General features: G+C 44.5%; 1 protein-coding gene across 2 annotated transcripts in view; it reads left to right on the top strand.

The window, feature by feature from the left end:
* The first annotated feature begins 2461 nt into the window (after nt 1-2461).
* plxnb2b (plexin b2b) overlaps nt 2462-25177 on the top strand; it is a 123974-nt gene continuing 101258 nt past the window's right edge. The window contains exons 1-2 of one of the 2 annotated variants that reach the window (XM_071203565.1): nt 2462-2746; nt 3041-3101. The gene's annotated coding sequence lies outside the window, so the exon portion shown is untranslated. Of the gene's footprint in view, nt 2918-3040; nt 3102-25177 lie in introns of both variants that reach the window. The other variant, XM_034084681.1, reaches the window with a different exon arrangement.

Genomic DNA, 25177 nt, shown 5'->3' with positions numbered 1-25177 from the left:
GCTACATAAACGGCAAGCTGCAGGAAGGTATAGGCACATTGATCAAAATGTCATCACATTCAGGCAATCTAATAGAACAAAGTGCATTTCTTTTCCACTTTAAAGAGCTTTGACTCGGCCTGGCTACCTCCTGACATCCCCTGGGCTAGCACGTTCACGACTCAGCATTACTCTTTAGACAAACAGGTTTGGACATATTGAACTCAGACCCAAAACAACTTGCCTGTAGCCCGCCACTTTCCACTCTCCCAGCTCTGTTTGTGATTGGGGAAGTGTTTGTCTCTCTGACTCTCTCTCAGAGTGTCTGTTTGCCCGACACTTGTCTGGCGTGGCCTAGTTTCGCCTTGATCTCATCAGTCAACGTGAGGACCTGTGAAGGCCATCTCCCCATCTTGCTCTGTGAATCTCTGCCAGCTTCGTGCCTGTGTCAGCAGATAGGGACTGACTCACACCCACGCATTCCCCAGTCCTCGCTCCAGGGCCCAATGGGCAAAAGCAGCACATCTCCCCAAACAGACAGCCTCATTTACATGCCCATAAATCACTCACAAAACTCACACCCCAGCCACACAACAAGGCATGACACAGAGCCACGAAGCCCACTGCCAAATTGCAGTGTTTCATGATATTAGGCTCAAAGACAGAAATAAGCTATTCATGTAACCTCTTGGGTGATGATTGAGCCAATCACGCTTGAGTGGTACTTACACACATATGGCCCATATCTGAAATCAGAGGAACTTGTGGCCCCATGCTGCATGAATGAATCAAAAATCTGTGCATTTCCTACATAAAGGACTTAAACATATGGCTGAATCAAAGCTTGTTACAGAATCAAGCAGCAATGAAAGATTGTTGGATTTTCTGAAATTCAGCTTGCATATACTCTTATTTCACTATTTCCCTTTTTTTAAACAATATTTCTTTTTGTATGTACTTTTTAATATTTACTTGCACTATATTTTTCTGTTTTTCTGTATTATTGTGTTGACCTGTTGGAGAAGCCTGTGAGCTAAGATCTTCATCGACATAACTACTCTGTAGCTATGTTCGTATGACAAATAAAGAACCTTGAACCTTGAGTGAAGAGCATCAAAATGATACTGCTAGTGATTAACGATTCAGCATCCAAGATACTGGAGATACAAGATAGTTGTAATCACTATTAACACGATGCTTTTAAGGACGTAGTGAAATGTGGCTCTCTGAAATATAAATAAATGACAAGTGTTTCCTCTTAAAAATATTTTTAAACTAAGAACTGTCCCCAATTATGTTTCATTCACGTGCAATATCAATGTACTTTTTTAGGGTTTGTTAAGCTGTTTGTAGGACAGGGAAACTGCGATTTCCATCATTACATTAAGCAACTGAAATAGAGAATATTTGTAATGATAATTTGCAATGATTGTTCTTAAGTGGGCTTTTGGAGACCTACACAAATTAAACCTAGAACCTAACCTTTGATGCAGTTGGGTTTTGTGTTCAATGAGTTTAAAGATAGCTTCCTGCAGCTGAGGCTTCTGCTTGTTTTGGATTCTCAAAGGATCAAAAATGACATTTTAAAAACTCAGCAGCAACGTGGCGTTCTCTGGATAAATGACAGACCTCTCCGTCACTGGGAATTATTTCCCTCCAGAAGCCACATTTGGTAAAGCTGTCCATGAAGTCTGTTGATAGTGCTGAGTAAACTGAATACTTGTCTCTGAATTAGCACGATGCAGAAAATATTTAAACTGGTTATTCTTTAGATTTAATGTCCTTAAAACTATTCAATTTTCCATCAAAAGTGAAAAAAATAATGTTATCAAACATCAATTAGTTATAAATAATAATACAAAAGGATAATGGCTTAATTACATTTAGCTGCTTCAGTTGCTTGCTCACTGCCATGGTTTAGCTTCATGGGACATTTTTACTGAAACACAACTGAGCCATTGTTTGTTAAATTAAACATAATGAAATGGTTTTTCATACTTTGACGAGAAGAAGAATAAGAAGAAGAAGTAGAAGAAGAAGAAGAAGATTGAATTTATTGTCATTACGTACTAGTACGAAACGGGTTCTCTGCATTTGACCCATCCAGGAGCAGAGGGCTGCCATTATGTACGGCGCCCGGGGACAAGTAGCTTACAACTGTCTGTTATGGGGACAATACATGTTGTGTTGTTTTGTTCACAAAGGTATCATCATCAGCTTATATTTCAAAAGTATCTGCAAATAACACCAAAGCATTCTGTATCATTGATCATTACATTTGTTTTTTGGCCATTTAAGTTTTCCAAAAAAAACACGTATTTTTATGGTATGACTTGACAGAATTATGTAACTGTGCTAAGAATAATCCGACAGGGCGGGAACCTCAGTGAAACTAAAACCATTAACCTACTTTTGCACATGTCCTCGTGATATTAGGGGAGCCACCCCCACAGACCCACAGCGCGGGGCTGCCACACCGCTCCCACCGCCCGAGGGAATATTTCGGTGTGTCGGCGAATAGACGACACAACTTGTTTCGCTCTCCTCGCTCCCTGTCTCCCCACGCACACACACAGTGGCTCGGTGAGTGTGGAGTGGGAGGGGAATATTTCTTCCCCTAGCCGGTCGCTTCGGCTCTCCTACTGTGCGCGCTTCTCTCTCTCCCTCCCCTCCCTTTCACTCCCTTTTCCTCTCCTCCCTCCGTACAACCTCCCGGTTTCCTCAAACGCGATGACAGTCAAGGCGAACGCGTGAGCGGATCCCACAGGTGTGTTCCTGATAACTGAAGCCACGGATCCTCACACACACACACACACACACCTGGAAATTACCATGTGACTCGGCACCTGGGCGTGGAGAAAGTCCCTGATATTCTACCAAGAGAGCCTTTTGTTGAAGAGTTGCTCGGGTCGCCTTTCAACGGGAGTCGTTCAAACAAGTAACCTGTGTTTTCTACGGAATAGTGCCTTTTTTAAAAACCCTCACATGACGTGTGGGGAGAGTAAAATGTGAACTTGGTCAAGGACTTATTTCCTTTTTTTTTTTTACTCTTTCTCCGAAGGGTTTGACAGTATCGGGACTTTTCGCGTCTGTGCAACTCTCTCCGCTGCTTCTCCACCAAGGTGAGTTCAGGGGAAGCTTGTGTTTCGCAGCTAAGTGGGGTCGGGAGTCGACATTTAAGCATAATATTTCTAACTCGGGTGTATTCAACACTAAGTTTTGATAGCTTATGATACGCCCTATGGATATGGCATGGAGGGGTAAACACGCTGCTCTTTACACGGTACTGTTTTATACACCGTGCCACACTGAAGTATTCCTACATATGTCCATTGAAAACACATGTGCTTCTTGTAAATGAATAAAATGCGTTGAAAACAGTTGTTTAAAAAGATAAAATAATGTGTACTTCAGTTTTGTGTGCAGGAATTGTCGAAACGCTTGTCATGTCTGGGTGCAAAGTTGCTCTTCTGGTAAACTCAACAGCTGTGTGTTTGGAGATTAAAAACAACAACAACAACAACAACTAAGAACCTCCTGGCAGACATGCTCTACCCTAAACCATTTCATCTCAGCCACAACATCTGCCCAGTCAACTCACAAGGGGCCTTCTGTCCCTGAACACAGGCAATTTAAGTGAGGAACGGGCATGTGGACTGTGTTCCTCACCTCTGGACAGTAGGCTGTACATCAACAGCTGAGAGGACTCAAGCAACAGAGAGCATTGCCTTTTGTTTGTGTTTCTTTCCCCTCTCTTTCTGATGGAGAACAGGGACACAGAAGCACTATTCATGTCCTGTTGAATCTCCTGTGCAGTTCTGTCAGTCTGTATCTCTCAGTCCCTGGCGCGGCCCTCTTTAGACCACTGTACTGCCTTGTTGTCTCTATAAATCGCCCTTTTATGTTGGCAGGCCATGCATTCTTCCGCCCCACGTGCAAAGACCTACTGTACATCGGATGCTCTGTCTCTTAGGGATTAATTTCATTAGATAACATTATGCAAGCAGTCTTATAGTGGGAATGGATTAGTGCAGTGCACGTGGAGGCAGCAAAGGCTGGTGGTAGACGTGATGGCTGGAAGGGCGTTATAGCAAGGGGTCAAGTCTACCAACTGAGCAAGTAAGGTTTTCCAATAGATGCCATCTGCTCACATGGACACACACAGGCAATTGAAAACCAAGCTGCTTCCTTGTCTGTTCCCTCTTTCCACCATATCTCTCTTTCCTTGTTCTTTCTCTCTCTCTTTACTCAACAATGCTTCATTCACAGTTTATCTCTTCCACTCTGAATAAATAGACACCTTATCTGCGCACAGGAGAGTGGTGATAAATGCTTTCTCCTGCTACCTGCAAGGGTGAAGAAGACAAGCTTACCACACTTCTTCATCATGCACTTTGAATGCAAGTGAATAGGAGACATATCTCATTCAGGTCATGTTAGTGTTTCAATATCCTGCAAAACAATCCCAAAAGCTGAGTGCAAACTACTTTGCTGTACAAAGAAAACAGAAAATGACAAACAAGGCAGGCGATTCTCTGTAAACTTTGTTTTGGTTATAGGCTGCTGCCTCTAGAAATGAAACTTTTTGGTGAGATACACTCCAGCTATTCTTGGATCCAGTAAAATAGCCTCTGATCAACTGTGAAACAGAGTGTAGTGAGCATTTAGCTGTTAAGCTGCCACATGTTTTGGTTGAAAAAAGTTCATTGTGTCCTGTTTTAGTATTGCACACTTTTCTCTGATAGTTTAAACCACGTCTTCTCCTGGAACCATGTGCCGCATTTAAGCGAGCGCTGTAATATTTTTGAGGTCAAATGAATTTGAACTCTCTTTTGTTTCCTTTGCCTTGGATTACTGACTTCTGTCATTTTCATTTTGAAAATAAAACCATAATCCTCGTACGCAAGGGAAAGCCCATGCCTCCTGTCTGCAGCCTGCAAGCTGACAAACAGCATTAAACAAACTTATATTGCTAGTTAATCTCCTTTCTTCTTGTCTTCCTACTAAAAACACAATATTTTCTCATAAGCATACTGCTATCTGTAAGAGATGGTTTCGCTTTGATTAGCTGACTGGAAGTCATTGTTTGACCAACATGACCCCACTGTGGATTGGATTTTGTAAACCATTTGCTCATAAAATAGGTGTCGCGTGCATGAGAAAGACCCATATGCATTACCTTGTACCTCTAGCTTATCTAAAGTACACAGGCTTCAGAGGAGTCTGTGCAGATGCATAAAGGGCGTGTCAGCTAGGCATTAGACGGCTAAAGAATCTGGGGAATAGAGATTTCCTTCAGATAGGAGATAGGCTTGTCTTTTCATGTCTTGAGGATTATACAATGATGAAGGGACGTCATGGTGAGGTGGATTTCTGATCTTATTCCCGCCGGGTTGTACAGCTGCCACCCTTGCCCTTGGACTCCTTGGCCTGGTCCCAAACCTTCCCTTCAACAACTTCCCTTTCTTTACCCGGCCATCTTGCTCCAAAGTGGCTTTGTTTGTACTTCACACACCAAACCCTCGCCACACTTCTCCCCTTCTGTGTATTTGAGATCTGTGATAACAGGACAATGTATGACAGTCTTGCTAGTTGTGATCATGCCAATTCTCATGCTAACTCTCCCAGCAGCCAGCTATGTGGACAGGCTCTTTGGAAGGCCGCCATGGCCAACCCACCAAGTTATGAAGCTTTAAATCCACTGCAATCCACAGTTTAACCTGGTTTGTCCACAGGCTTCGAAGCACTTTATTATTATGGTCAAGTTCCTCAGAAGGGTGTACTTTTGCCTCCTTTAAAAACAACAGTGAAATGTTCTCAACCCACACACAGTCTTTCATCTCATGTCACTGACAGACCACACCAAGCCCTCTATCTATCGTGGCTTACATTCTTCTCCACTCCGCCGCCACCTCGTGCTGAGTTTTCCCCGCAGCTGCCCTCACTTCTACCTTTTTAACCGTTGTGACTTTTCCCTACACTCTCGGTGCTCGGAGCGTGAGTAAGAGGAACATGATGAATATTGTAAACATGTTCACACTCATGAAAGAGATAAATGATTCACGTAGGGAGGCAGCTGCTTTAATTGCTTGGTTGAGAGGTTGTGGGCAGGATGTCTTGCCAGAGAAGGTCGACAACCTAATATTTATTTTAAAAGAGAAAGGGAAACAGTTGAAGTGATGTGAGGTTTTGAGAGGAAGGCAGCTTGTATACAAAGAGATCTCCCTTGTATTCAGTACAAGGGAGATCATGCAGGCATGTTGTGTGGGGATGACTGTCAGCAGACATGAGGTTGCATAGCTGAGGACTAACCACTGGTGATGGATCACAATACACACATCTGCCTCGGTTTGCCTCACCCACTTCCCCATGGCAGCTGAGCTGACAGGCTGACACACAGTACCACAGAGGCTTGTGATGCTACCTGCTCACTGAAGGCCTGTCAACCAGCTCTGGACAAAGGCATAAGTTCACATCCAGCCAGCCAGGCAGCACACGGGCAGGTATCTGAAAACGAATCAGCAATGATGAGTGAACGGTCACCTTGATTTCCTATCCTGGGAGATCTCAGTCCGATGCTTTCTTCTCAAAGCTTGTATTGGCAGCAGAAAAGAGAGCAGCAAGCTAATGTATGTGTTGCTTTGGTAATTGAGTCTGGCACGTATTGCTATCAAAATGCTATCCACTTAATCACTTCAGAGGGAAGTTGGTCGTGCCTGCTTCAATCAGTGTAACGCTACGGTCCAGCTCACGATGTAAGGACGATTCACAGATCTCGCAGACTTTAACATATCGAAGATGAGTCAACGCTTCATTTCTGTGCAAATTGAGGGTGCCTGTGTAGGATTTGGCAGCGTTCTGCTGATATATCTTTCTCAAAGAGATTTTGGTTTGAAATGGATTTAGGCTTATTGTACCTGAGAAATAATGGAAACTGTGGAACCACTTATTCCACCTGTAATGCATTTTCACTGCACTTTTTGTTCCTAACTGAGCGTCGCTCCATGTTGAGTGTTATTTAATCCTAGGGTGCAATTCATTTTTATTCAAGTAATTTCTCAGTTAATCCTCAAACTGACCAATTAACTTCTGCCAAGATCATTTTTAATTATCACCTCTGCTTTACAGCTAATATGACTTCCAGCTGGTTTATGTTAATATGGTAGTTGCTATCGAGTATTGGCACTCTTTTTCTTCTTCTTTTTTTTTCTTTTTTTATGCACGCTGAGCGATTAATGTAGTACTGAAAATGAGCCTCAGCCAGACTGGCGGGTGACAGATGCATGACGGGTCAGTGCGCTGTCGGCAGCTGGAGATGAAGGTCACACCAACCTGAGAGAGCTAAGGGGGAAGGTGGAAACTGTGGAAGACATGGAGGGATGCTCTGTTAAAGTGTAACTTCATAGAAGAGATGAATGATCCTCATTGATATAGGAAGTAACTCAATTGCACGATTTTGACTCTGAACAACCTTGTTTTAAATAGATGGTGCTTTTAAAACGTATAAGCTTCAGTGTGTCTCAACCAGAAACAGCCCTTCGTTTGGCGTGAACATCTGATTAGAAAAGAATTACAATATTTACCACTTTAATTTCCATATTACAAGCAACTGCTATTTATGTTCTTTCACACATTTAAATAAGAAAATTATAGTTGACCTGCCAGGTATTTGTGCATTAAGAGTGCCTTATTTACAATTTTAAGTGGGGTGAAATCTGGCACCTCTTATAATATAAATTGTGTAGGCAGAAAGTGCTCTAAAATAGAAATAGCAACATTAGATCTTGAGAACACATATGCTGTCCTTATTATCGCTGGCATCTGAAACCAACTGGCAGCTGGAAATGGACATGGACATGGGGGGGGGCAGCACTGCTGGAGGTAGGGTGTCTATCTCTTGCTTGTCTTTTTCGATCACAGTTTAAAGTCGGGGAAGGTTTTGCTGGGAAAATATGAGATTTTTTTCATTACGCCATACCTGTGCTTGCCATTGAACACTATTTTGCACTCAATTGCTTTTGGTGATTATGTCTTTAAAATGAGATCACATGCTTGATTAATGAAATGTAAGCATGGAGCAGAGAGTTCACCTGTTCAAGATGTTTCTCATTCCGCTTACATAAAATATGTATCTATTCTATACTTCTTAGAAAGGCTGTCTGCCTTTTTATACACTCTATAATGAAATGGTATTATTAAATTTAATCATTTCTATGTCAGTGTCCTTGCCTCTGTTAAATGAGGAGGGTATTGTGGCCTTTCAGTAGCCTATGATCCAGGAGGGACCTATTAAAATCTGTTCATACAGCCATTGTAAAAGTTCCTGAGAATCTAGTTAAATGCCACTGGCTCCGTTGCTTCTCATCTGTAAACTCCCATTTTACTGTGGCAGCAGTAATAACGCTGGCAACCTTATAGGCTGACATTTTGTAGTGACCACCGGTTGCTAAAATGTGTGGTTGCTAATGTCTGAGGTGGGATTTCCTAAGATAACAGTGTTGTTTTAAGTTTGAGAGGTTTCTTTATTGATCCCCATGGGGATGTAGCAGGGAAAAAGGCAAGTAGATTATAAGCAAAAAACGAAGGAAATCTGCAATAAAAGCAGCAAAAATAGACATTAACAGAAAATATTTTTTTAAAACACTGAAAAAAAGCGTAGAGGTGAGCTTTGTGACATTTGGTTGCATAATTATTTGGAGAGCAGACATAAGGGCATTAGTATGAGTCAGGTTTCTACTTTGGCATTGACCTTGTTTAGTTGGGGCATTGTAGCAGACTAGACACAGACTTGTATTTTACACCTCCCTGCCTTGGTCGTGCTCTGACAGGAATGTTAGCTCTGCCCGATAAGCCAACCATGACCCCTGTGCTGGAGCAATGTGGAAGTATCCAATGCTCTTGTGTTTTATAACTTCCTGTTTATACTTACGTCTCTATCTGTGAAGCCTTTATCAGCAGAACAGAGTCTCTCTGTAACCATTGTCCTGCCCTCCATAACTTCTGTTGAATCCTTTTTTATTGTACAACTACATTTTTTTTGTCTTTCCTTACTCAGTGTGTCTTTAGTCTAGGTGGATATTAATCCTGGTGCTTCAAACCTGCCTGGGGTTTTGGGGCTGTCTTCTTAAATGCAGATCTGTGGAGGTGTCATCATAACTCTATGTCTTGGGTGTCTGCGCTTGCCCCCCAGCCTTACTCTCCTATTCACGCAGCCGTGATGACATGCATATTCCTCACTGACTCATTCAAAGCTGCCCAGTTTTGGTTTCCCCCTCTCAACTTTATATGCGCCAAAGGAAGTTGTCCGATATATTTTATGCTGGTGTCTGCAAATCACGTAGACATGGTATCTGCATTTTTCTATCTTCTCCCTTCTCTTCACTAATCTGTATACAGTGAGTCAGACATGTGATGGTCATGCACGGTACATTTTTGTCCTGTGACACTCTTGTTTCACAGTGTTCCTGTTTTCACAGATCTGTGTTTACAGTTGCTCTGCCGCACTTGGTTTCCAGCCTCTAACTAAAGCAAATGACAGGCCTAGAAGACATGACATCAGAGTTGCAGCCACATGCCCCTGTAAGAATGCCTAAATATTTACAGGCCTGCATAACACATGCGAGCCTACCACTTGACTTCCCATTTGTACAGCCTGTAAGTTTTGAAACTCAGCCCTGTGGTCGCTCCCTTCTTCTGTTGCTGCGTCTATTCTACGTCCTGTCTGGGCTGATCCCACGTCAGTGATCCCTCTGTGGAGCTTGGCTCTTTAATTACAGTCATTAGCCCGAGTAGATCTGCTGCTGAGGTTAGAGAACCTTATTACCAAGACCTTGTCTCTCTCTCCTCCCCACACTGTGAACAGCTTAATGCTGCTCGCTAGTCCGTCTATGAAAACAAGCTGCAGTTGCAATGTTTACAGAAAACAGGCTGCCAAATTGGATCCCCAAAACACACAAGTCTCACTAGGAGAACATTTCCCCTTCTACTTTCATCCTCTTTCCATTGATATGGAGGAGCTTTCCAACAACAGATTGAAGCAAAGTGGGGTCTAAGAGGCCATGTCAATGTGGCGCTGCTTGTTGACTAGGGGACCGCCGTCGAATGGTGGCATGACCAGACCAGAGTAGCCATTTATCCACCACTCCAGACCTCCATTACAGTCTCTCTGTAGTCCTCCCTGTTGAAATGTTCAGTCACTTCCACTGACATGCCTCTCTCCGCCTCCCTTAGCCAGTGTTTTTATTTTTAACTGGGATCTGTTCTGTTTCACTTCCAGTCCCTGTTTTTGTCTGCCGTCAGGATGTCATCACGCATTCCTTTGTGTCTGTTGTTTAATTAGTCATATGGATTCGGTCTGCTCTTTGGGTGATGGAAAAAATGTACTCACATCTTGGTCCCATCGGGTTCTTTATGTGTCTCTCCCACCATCCGACTTGAAAATAAAACATTATCCCCCTTGAGCAGCGTGCTAAAACTACACATCTGTTCTGCTCAAAGGATATAAACAAAACAAGTCCTACTGGATACAAATATGGTGTAAATCCATGTGATGAAGTGTCTTTTTTTCTGTAAGTGAAATCTGATTGGACCAGATTAAAGTGATTTAGTATTTAATCTAAATCTGCATGATATTTGTTTGGCCAGGCCACACCTATACGTTCTGGTCACAGTATTCATGAAATATGGAAGTTGTGGCTCTGCGTGTGACAATACTGATGTGACTGTTTTTATGTTGTTCGCTTTAAAGACACTAATCATGGAGATGTGTCCATAAAGCTCAAGTATAGAGCAGCCTGACCTGGCTTCAGGCTTGATTTTATTTTTTTTATTTTTTCAAGAACTAGGTTAAGCCTTTGAAAAAAATATGCTGTGCAAAACATTGAGGCTGCGGCCCCACGAGGACGAAAACGGCTAAACGCATAGGATTAACGCAAACGCAATCGCAAACTGCTTCCGTCCACATGCAATAATTATCCGGATAGTGTCTGCCCACACGAGACCGCTCCGTTTAGCTCCAACCGCTGGAGAAGCTGCAGTACATATGCAGGAGCCTCTACGTGGCGCTGTAACTTCCTCCACAAAAGCAGCGAAGAAGCATGGTTGTCATGGTTGCCCTTCTGTTTATTCTCCGCGGTGGGGGCCGAGGGAACCGGGCAGAGTTTTTCGCCAGTCAGCGTGTATTAAAGTTGACACAATTATAAAAGTGCCGGTCAAAGGTCTTCTTTGTTATTTATTGAGCTTTAAAACAAATGAATAACGACTCTATATAATATAATGATAAAATACACGGAGCCTCTCTTTTTCCTCCCTCTCTTCGGACAGCGCCAGTGTCTGTCTCATGCAGCAGCTGATCCAGTAATCAGTGACCCGGCCGACTGTAAAAATAAACATATTTATAACTAGTTTAGGGAGTTTGAGAGGTAATTAAAATAGCTAAGGGTGATGATCTGACTTGAAGTGTGTGTTTTGCTGCAGCGGGAGGAGCTGCAGGTGAGCAGAGCTGCGTGTCTCCGTCCTGTCAGATTAGACTTCACTCGCGAGAGAAAGATAAATAATCTGAATTCAGGGTGCAGTTTACTTTGACGTGGGGGTGAGCAGCAGAGGTGGGGAGAGGCGGGGCTATTGCCTCCCTCATCATTATTGCTGTAGATGTTGCACAAACAACTGTAGCATGGTCAATAGCGTCCGGAGCACGATAGCAACTCTGCGATCCGCCATTGTTGTTGGTGTTGGTGGCGAAACACTTCAGCACTGGCGCGGGGTAAGCGGAGGTGAGCAGAAGAGGTGGGGAGAGGCGGGGCTATTGCGCAATCACTATCAGTGATCTGAAAATGTCCGTATAGGGCGCACACACGGAGCTGTTTGACCCCCCAGAGAGTGGCGTATGCATTTCTATCCACCTTGGGACCCGTTGTCGTTTCCTCAGTCGTTTAGTGCCATATTCGGTCGTCCTCGTGTGGCCGAACGGTCTATATGACACTAAACAGTAACGCAAACGACCGAATTCGTCCTCGTGGGGCCGCAGCCTCAGTCACGCTGGCGAGTTCCTCATGCTGTGGTTGACCATTAAGGAAGTGTTGTCTGCGTTAAAGTGGGCTTTCTGGTGCCACAGCCTCATGACAGAATATAGTCCTACCTTTGTCTGATGGCATCACGCACCTGATGTTGATGTTAGTAACAGAACCCAAGCTTGGCGAGACCCTGGATTTTAATGCATTATTAGCGGCAGCAGACCACCCGTGGAGCTCAGACGAATAAAAATCCCATTTCCTCTCTGCCCATTGGTAGTATTAAGAGCTGAGGATTGCGCTGATGCCTGAGTGCCAGTGAAAAGCCACTCAGTGTGTGAGCAGTTAATTCGCTCTCAGCGCAGCGAGGGTGAGGCCTTCCTTCTGTATGCATCGATTCTCTGTTTGCTGTGTCTTGTCTGCATGAGCTCACACTGTCCACTCCACCAACAGAAAAATTATTTGAACTTCCACCAGTACAACCTGCTTTCCCAGTACATAGACACATGCAGTGCACCCAGATACACAAATGTACAGTGAGTCCACACACAGCATTTCTTTCAGCCTAAGGGGCCTGGGCGTAAATCCATGAATTCCTCATAACACAATCTGTTGGCTGATCAATAATTCAATTCTATCTGTGAGCAAGCATGTCTGGATTTAATCTCACCTGCACTTCCCTCGGCCTTCTTTTAACAAGGTGGGTGTTGTGTCCTTGAGCTGGGGCTAAGCTTACGTCTGTGTGGATCTGTCTGTGTGTGTGTGATCAGTTTGCTTTAGTTAGCTTAGGCAGCGCTTGTTCTAGGATCTAGTCCATCGTCGTGTATCCACCTCCCCTGTGCATGCATGTACACGCATGAGAGCCCTTAGAAAATGTGGATTAGAGAACGCTCATTATTTTAACAGTGTACATCTCGTGTGTCTGTGTGTACAGCAGAGTGTGGATGTGAAAGTGTCCATCTACAGTTGGTGTGTGTATGTGTGGCCTAGCATTACTATACTTCTGGGGACCTAAATCTGTTTACACAGTCACGTGTGGGGACTCGCCTCCCTTATGGAAAATTGGAGGTCCCCATAAGGGGAATCATTCATTTTAGGGTGAAGACTTGGTTAGGATTAGGGTAAGGGTTAGTGTGTGTGTGTGTGTGTGTGTGTGTGTGTGTGTGTGTGTGTGTGTGTGTGTGTGTGTGTGTGTGTGTGTGTGTGTGTGTGTGTGTGTGTGTGTGTGTGTGTGTGTGTGTGTGTGTGTGTGTGTGTGTGTGTGTGTGTGTGTGTGTGTGTGTGTGTGTGTGGTGTGTGTGTGTGTGTGTGTGTGTGTGTGTGTGTGTGTGTGTGTGTGTGTGTGTGTGTGTGTGTGTGTGTGTGTGTGTGTGTGTGTGTGTGTGTGTGTGTGTGTGTGTGTGTGTGTGTGTGTGTGTGTGTGTGTGTGTGTGTGTCAGCACATTTAGTGTGATAGAGGGAGAGAGGGACCGGTGCTAGCAGGGACCGTGTTGTTAGCATCTGGTTAGCTAGATGCACTCTCTCTCTCTCTCTCTCTCTCCCTCCAGGCGGCTAGAGAAATCAAAGGCATGGATCTCATTAAAAGAGAGAGGTCAGCGGCTAAGTTCTCTTATTAGTGGGCTCCTGCAGCCTGCCTTGGTGCTGCCAGTGGGAGGGGGTCCACTCACCGACATCCCTCTGATCTCTCTCCAGCCCACACCTGGGGGGCAGTGTGCCCAACTCTCTTTCTCACTGCAAGCCTCTGCCCTATCCGACGGGGTCAAGGACAACACACAGAGGCGCGGATTTACCTTGGATCCCCGTCGTCTGGCCCTGTGTATTTCCCCTTCTTTCTATCGAGGCCTAATGGGCTGCCCACTTCCTATTCTGTTTTTATCCCTCTTTGAGTGTTTTATCAAAGGCCGCATTCAGTTTCCATCCCAGTGACAGTCTCTCTCGCTGAATATCAAGCTGCACCAATCGCCCGACGAGCGGCTTTCTGTGTCGTTAGTAACTCGTTCCAGGGCCTGGGCTCCTATCAAAGCCAGCAACCATGAACCAAGGATGACTTTCAGCCAAGGGCAATGCGTGTGCGTGTGTGTCTGTGTCAGGACGCTTCTGAAGGTTGCCTGACTTTGGACAGTTTCTCCCTTTCCTGTGAATGGTCTTTCTCTTGACTCTGTCTCGTCCCCTGTGTGCCTCTCAGTTTAATGCTTTTCCAGATAAAACAACTCCAGTAAACTTCCTCTTTGTTTCTCCCGCTCTCCTTTGCTCCCTGATAACCACGCTATCTAAAAGTAGGCCCTGGCAGCACTCACTGTCTTTTCTCTCCCCCCCCCCCCCTTACTCCACCCATCACCTCCCCTCCCCTCGCTCTCTCTTCTCCTGGTATGTTAGGGTGCATTGTATGTCATCTGTAGATGTGGGGGAAACGGTCTGGTTTTTTTCCCCCTTTTCTTTTCCGGGCCGCCAGAGAAGAAGGCGGCGGGAGCGATTGCGGTTGGAGGGGTCTGGCGAGTATCTGCTGACTGTCACTTCCATTAAGTGTGCTGTCCTCAACCAGCTCCCCTATATGCCCAGTCCAGGCTCTCTGTAAGCCAAGGTCCCCTTTTGTTCAGTGTCCAGCCTTTCTAATCCACAAACCCTTCAGTCCACAGATATGCTTCGGTAATTACAGGGCAGTTCCTTTCTGTAAACCTTTCCTACATGAGGATTTAGATCATTTTTGTAGGCTTATTTTTGTTGCGATAGGGTTTTCTTCTATATATATTTGTTGGTGTAATGTTTTGGCATCATCTTTCCCCAAGAGCAGAGAGGGATACAATCACAATGGTACACAAACTGCTCCTGCAGCCTCTTTCCGCTCACATCCTCTGTCCCTCCCAGGCTCTATCAATTAATAAAGCTTGGCCTTTTTTTAGAGAAAACAAACACAAATGCTTGGTTTAGGGATTGTCTCGTGTGCAAACCACTCGCCCATTTTTGTGTTTGTTTACATATCATTGAACGCCCTGATCCCCCGACAACAGCGCTGCCAAAAACATTGGCCTCAGAGGAATTTAGTTAAACGCTATGCAAGGGCCTTTTCCAAAGGGCAGTGCTGCGCCTCTGGTTGTCGAAGTCTGTTTAGCAGATAATCAGTGCTTTAATTAACAAAAGTCAGTTCAGAATATCAATTATAGTTTTCCTCTATCTGCAGTCATGTCACACTGAGAAACAATTATGACTGATTGGGTGTTTCTATTGTCTCTTGCTGGTGATAATTAGTTACTTAGTTTATAAATTGCACTTTTTCCCATAAACAACACCCCCTCCTGCCCTTCACTCCCGTTGGTGATTTACTTTTCTGTTTTTATATTAATGAGTGGCCTTAAGCCACCCATTCCCTCAAATCATGGGTTTGTTACTTGGTCTTTGAGTGTATTCTGTTGAAGAGGGAGAGCAGTGTGTTTTCCTTCAGAGAGCCTTAGGGCCCCTATAGCATTCATCACAGTCCATACCAGAGGTCGCGTTAACCGAATATTTTCCGTCTATGGCGTTTTTTTTAACAATGACGGAAAAATCTGAAAGCAGTCTGTCATTTTGACAGATTAGAACAAAGTCGGAACAGCGCCAAAGTTTCCCCGCAGAGAGGCTCCGGTTTTATGCCGTGTTATGCAATCCCTCCAAAAAGGAAATGATACCGTTTCCAAACCTAACTTTGCCGTACAAATCCTTGAAATGTCTGTGAGTTTTGACTTCACGCGAGGTGCATAACACGGCGCGGAAATGTTACGATCCTGTCCGTCAAGTCCTGGTCCAGACATGCTCCTTGTTCTGGTATGACAAACATCTCCACTGTGCTTGCTCAAACTACAGCTGTGGTTTGATAGCAGACGCCTCCCATACACACACACTTCATTCAGTCGCACTTTGATACACATTCACAGGCTAACTCTTCCCCGCATGCTTTCTGTTTATTCTTCATTGTTAAACAACGACTCTCGTTCAGACTCTCGAGTCCCGTGAGTCTATCAGGCTCTGGGGTTCCTCTTCTCCGCTGGCTGGGGTAATGACATGGTTGTGGTCCTCACCGCGGTCGCTGTGAAACAACAGATCTGCTTCACAACTGCACCTTTTCTGTCTGTTTATGTGAGGGTGATGGAGTGTGTGTTGTCATCTGGAGGTGTGCCATCAACCTTAGCCTCCCGAAGCGAGCAATGATGAACAATGTTTTTGTTTCACCTCTTCTCTTTTTTTCTATTTCATCCCTTATTTCTCTCCCGACTGATTGAAACAGACCACATGTTTTCACTTCTTTGCGATGTTTGGAAATCATTTGTCATGCTTGATTGTCACTGAGACATGACCAGAGTTTGGATTTCTTCCAGTTACTGCAGAGTTTTGTTTTTGCATTTGCCAGGTGGCCTGTCCAGGGTGGGAAAAGGGTGCAGCGGAGCCAATTATAGCAATGGGTTTTGTGCGCAGTAAGCGTAGCGTGGCGGTAGTGGATGTGATGGGTTTTTCATGGGACTGAGCCACAGTCACAGATGTAAAGGTTTGATGTTTTTGGTGATTGCAAATGGTCAGTATGGACAGTCCAGTTGAAATCTGTGAGTGATTGTTAAGATCAGGCATCACTCAAAGCCAGATATTTTCATACCAGTATTCTAAATCAGCTTTTGTTACAGTTTCATCATTGAAATGAGAGTTTTAATAATACGATTTTTTGCAAAACCCAAAACGGAATAAAAGGCTTGTGCATGCTTTGTTCGGTAGGTATATCCTAGCACTAAGTGTAAAAGAGAATTAATAAAAACCCTTAGTTTTCATTCCCTACACTCATAATTGATGCTCTTGTTTGCTTATTCACAGTGAGGATTGAAATAAAAAAAACAAAGTATTCCTTTCCTAGGGTGTTATCTCCTGACTACTGAGACTGTCCCTTCTTCCCTGTGTTTTGGAGCCAATATGTGATGCTAAGTTTGGTTAGGCGCTGTACCAGGGGTGTCGCCTGGACCTGAAAACATTCGGGGCTTAGCCCAAAGTGGCGGCGGCGCTAAAGTGGCATTTTTTACTGCAACACTCCCCACACGCACATACACGGTACAACCGCGACTGTTACAATTAAGGCTCGTGGAGGGCGGACCTCACCTCCTCTAGGGGGGTCCGGGGGCATGCTCCCCCTGGAAGATTTTTTTTTTTTAAATCTTGAAGTTAAAAGCATCAATCTGGTGCACTTTGAGAGCAATATTAGGAGATCTATGGATACATCTCTCAACACCCATATGAAACAGAACTGTAAACAGATTTACTTTTTCTTTATGGATATTTTACAAATCACTCTCCTTCAAAACTGTATTCTTGTTTTACTGCCATATAGTATTTCATAACTGTTTTTCCTTTATTCTCTTATTTTTTTTATAACAATAATGATCATATGAAGGTGTGCCGTGGAAATTATCTTTTGAATAATTTGTGACCAAACCGTTTGAGACCCACAGAGATAACTTAGACTAAAGTTAACTATCTAAACACTCAGAGTCCTTTAGCTCACCTGAGTCTCTCAGTCTGAGAGGAGAGGACTCTCCTCCAGGTTGTGGAACAAACTCCTTATGTCCGTTAGTGCATCTAGCTAACCAGATGCTAACAACACCGTTGCCTGCCGTCCTCTCTTGTGTCATGATGAGGTTCACGTAAAGCACGGTTAATCTATTATATTATTGAGGGAGAATTGTCTGGGGCTACAGAAAAAACATTCCCCGGATGCCCAGGCCAGGCGACGCCACTGCGCTGTACCATAATTGATATGGCAAGGTCCATTAGCTGATTAGCTAGGTCTTTGTCTGTTAATACTGCTTGCCCTTACCGATGGCTTAAGTGTTTTCTGCTTATTAACTTTACTCTCATATACTCTTTTGTCAAGATTGGCATTAATCTCAATGCACGCATTTGCATTACATTTTTTACAGCAGCACACATTGAACCACAAGAGGGTTCATCAGCAAAGAAACGAGAGAATGCCAGAGCACTTTTTTTTTGCTTAGCTCAGTATAGACTTTCAAAGAAGTTATTTATATGCATGCTGCCTTACGGTCCCCTGCCCTGTTTGCGGTAGCCAATCTGGACAGGGGGTTGTTATCAGAGGGCCTGAATGAAACAGCTGCCAAGCACTCTTCACTACAGCCCCGCTCAAGTCTTTCTACGCTTTTTGAAAATGTTGTGTTCTGCCCGTTGTGCAGACACACTGCTCGCTAATGGCTCCTGGCTCTGATCCAACCTTATCCCACATTCTGAACCTGGCTTTGGTTGCATCAGGCCCCCTCTCAACTATGAGACTTACCTGGATCATGCCAGCCAGCAACGAGCCTCTGCAAGGGAAATTGTTTTGAAAAGTGGTTGAGGCATTTGGAGAATAAGCCCTACCCAACAGACTGCTCTGATAGGGCATATCTAGCACCTGCCACTGGTAACATGCTAATATTTAGCGACATGAGGGTTTCAGCAAAGCCCTGTGGGTAAGCCACACCGGATTTTTCACTTCACAAACAAGCTTGGTTACATGGAATTGGCTTATTATATTGTTTGGGCTTTGCCCTCTCCCTGCCCTTGACTCGGGGAGCTGCTATTGAAATCAACTGCACGTACAGACTTGTCAGCTCTATGTAGCCACTAGCAGCTAGCCTTAGTACATCAACCTTATCTGTGATGTCACTTGCTTCCTCCCCTGTCCATGGTTGTCTGAGCCAGGTCATAAGCCACCCCCCTATCCTCCCTTTAGACCTGTCCGTTTGCTGTAATGCAGCCTAAGCCTTTTGTTGAGAAGGGCATTAGCCTATATTTGTGGGCATGGGTGCTTTGTCATCCAGACCTGGGAATGTCTGCTCCAGATGGGTGATTAGTCACTACCGGGTGTATGTGTCTTTGGGAGACTGTGAGAGAGCTGCTGATGTGTTCATGTGACCTAGGATTGGAGTAATTACAAGAAGATGAGAACGACAGCCTACATGAAGATAAAATACGGGCACTTGTATTGCTTCATGTCATGCGCTTCTGTACGTGTATGCGTGCATGGATGTGTGGTTCTGTGTGTTTATCATCTAATAGCCACAACCCCCCCTTCCCCTGTACTCGCATCCCCAAAGCAATCTCATCCCTACCTCTGACTCGGCTAGCTGGGCTTCCATCAGCTATTTTGAGTGTAGCTCTCATGCCTTTAGGCTGCCGTAATGATAGCTTTTGCAACAAAAAAGCCCAGCTGTTTGCTCACAAAGTATGAGAATGAAAAGTGGAGATGAGGAGGAGGAGGAAGAGGAAGAAGGAGAGGATGAAAGTGTCACCAGCCCTCTTTTGTACAGCTGCAGTCTCATACAATTTTGCGGAGCAGACCTAACAAAAGCAAGAACACGTGCGCCATGAAAGATTAATTGGTTGCCGTTAGCTCTAATTCTCATCATCACCTGCAGAAAAGCGTTGCCTGGTGTTTACGAGGATAACAAGACGTTTTTCTCTCTCTGGCCACTGGCTGTCAAAAAGTTTCCGATGTCAGGAACACCAAAGTTACAAATTGAAACTGAGATGGTGTTGTTCAGTCCTCACCTGGTCTAGTTAGCACGGCGACGGCTCATCAGCTGGCACTGATTGCACTGTGGACATGGTTAACAGCCCATTTAGAGGTTGTGTGTGCACATGTGTGTAAACGTGCTTACAACTGAGCAACCGTGAAACATTTTGTGTCTGTGTGTGTGCTTGTGTGTGTGTGTGCTACACCACTGTCCAGACACATCTGCCTGGATTTAATTAGTTTTTCCTGGCACAGAGACGCTGCATTCTCTCTCGTGTTTAATAACACCCTCGACAGTGGGCATTTATCAAGGTCTGATTCCGAATATAGCTCAAGGATCGAGCCTTCATTTGGCCAAAATAACTTTAAAGTTATTATCTTCCTTTTATTTTGGGTAACTCGTTGCAAATATGTTCCTATTTCCTATGTTGGAACACAAATCCTCTGTGCTGGTTACTTTCAGTCATCTCCTTTCATTTCCTCCCCCTCTCCTCTCACTTCTCTTTTTCCGTCCGTCATTGTATTAATTTGTCATGTCATGTGAGTGACCCAAATTTCCAGGCCGTGGAATGCTTTCAGGGCTCTTACTTTGACTTGTCCTCCCCTGCTCTTTTTGATCAGAGCCTACGTGGTGAGAAGTATCCCAGGCAGAGAGACCGAGGCCCTGATTCGTTGTCTCCTCAATCAGAATCAGTAAGCCGTCCTCGGGTGCAGGCAGACCCACTCCTAAAGGCTTCCTCTTCCTTCAAAGTGCCTCCTTCCTCCTGTCTCCTGACTGCATCAGGCCAGGAGGTTTTCGCTGGTGAACCAATATGAGTTGACAGACACCCTCCCCATCTTCTCCCTCTTCCCATTCCTTCTCTTCACATCTGCGAATGTTACCTGACGAGACTAATTTGTCAACCCCCTCCCCACATATTCCCTTTCCGTCTGCTTGCCCAAGCCACCTGATCCCTCCCCTCCTGTTGTGTCCGCCAGTGCCAACAGAGCTGAAGAGTCTGCTGTGTGTGTGTTTGAGTGGGCGGGGAGTGTGAAGAGGCGGAAACTAAACTGAGCGGAGCCAAGGTGCATACAGGTGCAGCTCCTCATGCCGCCGGAGGGATAGCAGTCGATGTCTCTTTATTTTAGTCCTCTTCCATCATGTGGCCTTTGGATGTCTCACGCTAGTCTCACCAGGTCTAGCTAAATTCACCAGGTCTAGCTAAATTCACCAGGTCTAGCTAAATTCACCAGGTCTAGCTAAATTCACCAGGTCTAGCTAAATTCACCAGGTCTAGCTAAATTAATCAGGTCTAGCTAAATTCTCTTTCAGGGCAGGGTTGCCCCAGGAGGCGAAGTATCCTCAGGGAGCATCCCTCCGGCTGTTGCTCCAGCTGTTGCTCTTCATTAGTCTTTCATTTATTTGCTTATGTATCGTATGGATATTGTTTTTTGTTATTATTGCTGACTTACTACAAGGACAATTTTCTCATAAGGGATAATAAAGATTTCTACAACTACTATGATATATTGCCTGCCAGAAGGGCCTCAAAAAGATAGTGTAGAATTCAAAAGCAGCAGGAGCTGCAGCTAACGTTGCCCCCAGCCCCTGCGCAAGCCGAGTGAATGCAAATGGACTTTTTTAAATAAAGCAGAGTTTCCCAGTCGTAATAGTCTGCACAATGCAGCATATACTCATATTCCCTCATTCAATTCCACAACTTCCTTTTTGGGTGGGATTGGCGGCCTGATTCCTTCCTCTGTCAGCACACTAGAGGAGATTGCTTTGATTTTGGGGCAGACTTGACCAGATTAAATAGAGTCGATCTGGGCCGCATGGACGGGTGGCTCCGAGCCATCGTCTCATTTGTGTTTCTCATTGTCGCTTGCAGCTCCCCTCCATTTTTGTTCTCTCCCCTTCCCTTTTGTTTGCCACACGCTTCTGCTCAGTATCTGGCCAATGATTGATAAGACCCAATCCCTGACAATGCTTGGCACGCAGCACAGGATCGGTGGCGTTGGCGCTCCTGCATTTGTGTGTGTGTGTGTGTGTGTGTGTGTGTGTGTGTGTGTGTGTGTGTGTGTGTGTGTGTGTGTGTGTGTGTGTGTGTGTGTGTGTGTGTGTGTGTGTGTGTGTGTGTGTGTGTGTGTGTGTGTGTGTGTGTGTGTGTGTGTGTGTGTGTGTGTGTGTGTGTGTGTGTGTGTGTGTGTGTGTGTGTGTGTGTGTGTGTGTGTGTGTGTGTGTGTGTGTGTGTGTGTGTTTTAGCAGGGAGATGGGATGCAGCTCAGGTCATTGTTTATCTACCTTTCTACTTCCAGATGGCGCTCAGCAGAAAGAATGTGCTTCTTGACAATCTCTTGCTCTCCCTTTCCTCACTCCTTCCCTTCCTCAGTCTCCCCCGTGGCTCACTCCGGAATATGGACTTGGTTTCAGGTCCAGAATAAGCAGCATGAGGTGAGGGGGACGGTGATAAGAGAGCCAGGATAGCACACTGGGACTTGAGAGGAAGCGCTTGAAAGTCAGGTGACAGTCTGAGTGTAGAAGTGTGTGTGTTCACTTGGTGTGAGAACATATGTGCCGGTGATTGAACCGCTGAGATGGCCACACTTTTATGTCTCTTCTTGAGCATTTTTTTTATCTGAATCACAATGCACGAGTGCTCTAGTACGGCAACACATTTGAAACACTTGACACATTTTCTTCGCGGTCATTGAATCATAAAAAAATCTTTTCAGACAACAATTGAGTCGGCTCGGTCCTCTTGTATGTCTGGATTGATGGACGCTCAATTCCACCCACTGTAGATAATCACAGTGTGTCAGCCTGCACCAATCCTAACTCTTATCTGTCTGCGCACTGTCGGCATGGCACGAATGACCACAGGGACACGTATTTCTTTTTATTGTTCCAAAGTCCTGAGGAAGGGAATGTATTTGTGTGTGCTAAACTTAGCTTGTGCACACTGCATCCTGCGCTGAGAGAACACATTCACCTGAAGTGCACCTTCACCACATGAGTACTTCAACAAAATTCACCTCCCTGTTTTGGAAAGTGCATACACTTAGGATAAGGCAGCACTATCAGATGTTTTTTTTCCGTTTTTGCCTGCCGCTTTTTAAGATGAATTATGTTCTGTCTGAAGTGTCTGGCGATAAGCCTTTTTCTGTTAGAGTCCTTACTCGAAAATCTTCCACCGTAACATGTCAATGGTATCGGGTTGTGCTATGGCACTGAATGTTTTTTTTCTAAATGATTTTACTTTAAAATCCTATTGCCTTCACCGTGTGTTATTACATAAAATGACTTCTCCTGAGTGTTCAGTGCAGCAGTGGACTCTGGCGAAAGTCGCCTTGTTTCTCACATCCACTCTGCTGGCTAAAGGTCTTTGAGGGGTTATTTTTGAGTGCTCTGTGCTAATTGTGGCCCTAATGGCATGCTGTTATAGCAAAGAGTGGTAAAAGCAGCCGGTTGGTGAGGCTTGCTGCCTTTCCTGCGCGGGCTGATTACACTGTCTAGTTAATGCACCCTTCTCAGATACAAATGGCGGGTGGTTATTGCATCAGGAGAGACAGTCAGCCTGTCAAAATCGCCCTCTCTAAAAGACAAGAGAGGGAGATAAAGGGAGATGGAGCAGAGTGTGAGAGAATTTATTCCGGAGAGCCAATTTCACTGAGGGGATAGCAGCGTGGTATAGTGCAATTATGAAATATAGCTTTCTGTTTCAATAATGACCATTTCTCCATGGGCTATATATAGGCCAATGTAAATGATTTAGAGGAATGTCCATAGCGTCGTATAGATGATGACCTATAGATTCCTACGGAGAGCCAAGACAGTTTCTAGTGAAAAATAGTTTTAGTGGCAGCACTATGTTGAGCAAGAATGGTGGAAATGACAGCTGGGGACACCGGAGAAAGCTGTGCCGGGCACTTCACCACTACGCCTCTCCCAAGTTGTCGTCCTTATGCTGCTGTTAGTCACTTTCCGTATACTTGGTTGTGTGTGTGGGAGTGTAAGCCTATGTGTATCTGCTGGAACAGAAGGGAAATGGCAATCTTGTGTGTACTGTTCTGTAATTTTTTCACAGTAATTAATCGCCAGAGGATCACATGATTGTTTTAACCAAGGATTTATTTTCATGAAAAGAAAAAAGTCCTATAGAACAACCTATTTAGCTGCGAGTCACACATGAAAGCCAAGCTAAACATGGCCCCAGCTCTGCTGCCAGCTCTGCTTACTATGCGTCTGTCTGGACAGATACTCAGAGGTAGTACAAGCCAGCCGCTCTTCTTGCAGCTGAGCCAGAGTTGGGGGAAAATACGAGGGTCAGGAACTGAAGAACTCACCCTGACCCTAATATAAGAAACAGACACTGGTGGAATTTCAAAGCTGAAGCAAACCAGAAAACATGTCTGACTGAGTTAAAAGCATTGCACAGGGACTGTATGTGCACGTTTAAATGCACATTAGCACACTCAAAGCCATTACAAGCCGGCCAACATGTTTTATAGGCGGTTATGGGCCCGGCGAACACAGTCCTTGTTAACATATGTAAAGCACAGTGTGTCTGTTTTACATTTATACAGACCTGGGTATTATCTCACAGGATCTATAATTTGACTTTCTATCTATCCATTGATCATTTTTTGAAGATTAAACAGTATTTTGGAAAATTCAGAAATGTACTGGATAAGAAGGATAAGGATAAGAAACGCTGCAGAAATTCAGCAAATATTCCATGACATGAGATACTAAGTCAATAATGGAAAATGGTTTCAATTATATTCTATTGAATTAATAATTAATAAGAGTTATTCTTCTTAAAATGTTCAGTGTCTGTATTCCAACACTTCTATTTAATGTCTATCTATTTCAGGATACTTTTTTAGACTTTACTAAGGATTTTTGTATTTATGAATTGGCGGTTGTGTCATTGTGACCAATAGCCGATGGGATTACTCAATGTGTGGTTTTGGACTGAACTGTAAGGTTCTTGGTTGATTTAAGTTCTGTTTTATTGTAGCTATTCCCACTATAATTAGTTTGGAGCACTCGAGAACTGTCAAATGTATTCAGTTCAATAAAATCAGTTTATTTTCTAGCCCAAAACAGACTTGCATATACACACACTTTCCCACACATACACACATCACAGCAGCGAGCAGTCAATGTTGAGATGCCCCCCTATAGTGCCAGTGTACAGTCATGCACAACTCTACTCTTATTATCATGTTTGCCTGCAAAAGGTGGCAGGACGCTGAGTTCATTCACTCCAGCAGGCGGCTTCATAAAGCGGCTGCCGATGGTTCCCAGTGGGCCTTCATCAGCGGCAGAGAGCAGCGAAGCGCCTCAGGACTTTGCTCTCTGAAGTGACAATAGTTTTCATGCCGATAGAAGGAGAACAAAGAGCAAGGAGGGGTAGAAAAACAAGATGGCTGCTATAGGCATCTGTTGAATGCCTCATAGGGAGGTCATCGAGGAAGTAATGAGGTGAAACGCTGCAGCAGAGCAGTAGCTGTCAATCAGTTTGGACATTGCTCGGTTATAATGAGTGCCTGTTCTGAGTAGTACGCACCTATAACTAGGCAGCCTGCTTCAATCTAGCCCACCTCCAACGTCTACCTCTCTTTCCGTAATCTACTTCATCCTTCATTTTCCTTCTTCCTCATCGCGAGCTAGGCAAGTAAT

Source organism: Pseudochaenichthys georgianus, chromosome 6, assembly GCF_902827115.2.
Source record: "Pseudochaenichthys georgianus chromosome 6, fPseGeo1.2, whole genome shotgun sequence".
Taxonomy (NCBI): domain Eukaryota; kingdom Metazoa; phylum Chordata; class Actinopteri; order Perciformes; family Channichthyidae; genus Pseudochaenichthys; species Pseudochaenichthys georgianus.
The sequence above is the reverse complement of the archived record's forward strand: the minus strand, read 5'-3'. Positions and strand labels throughout refer to the sequence as shown.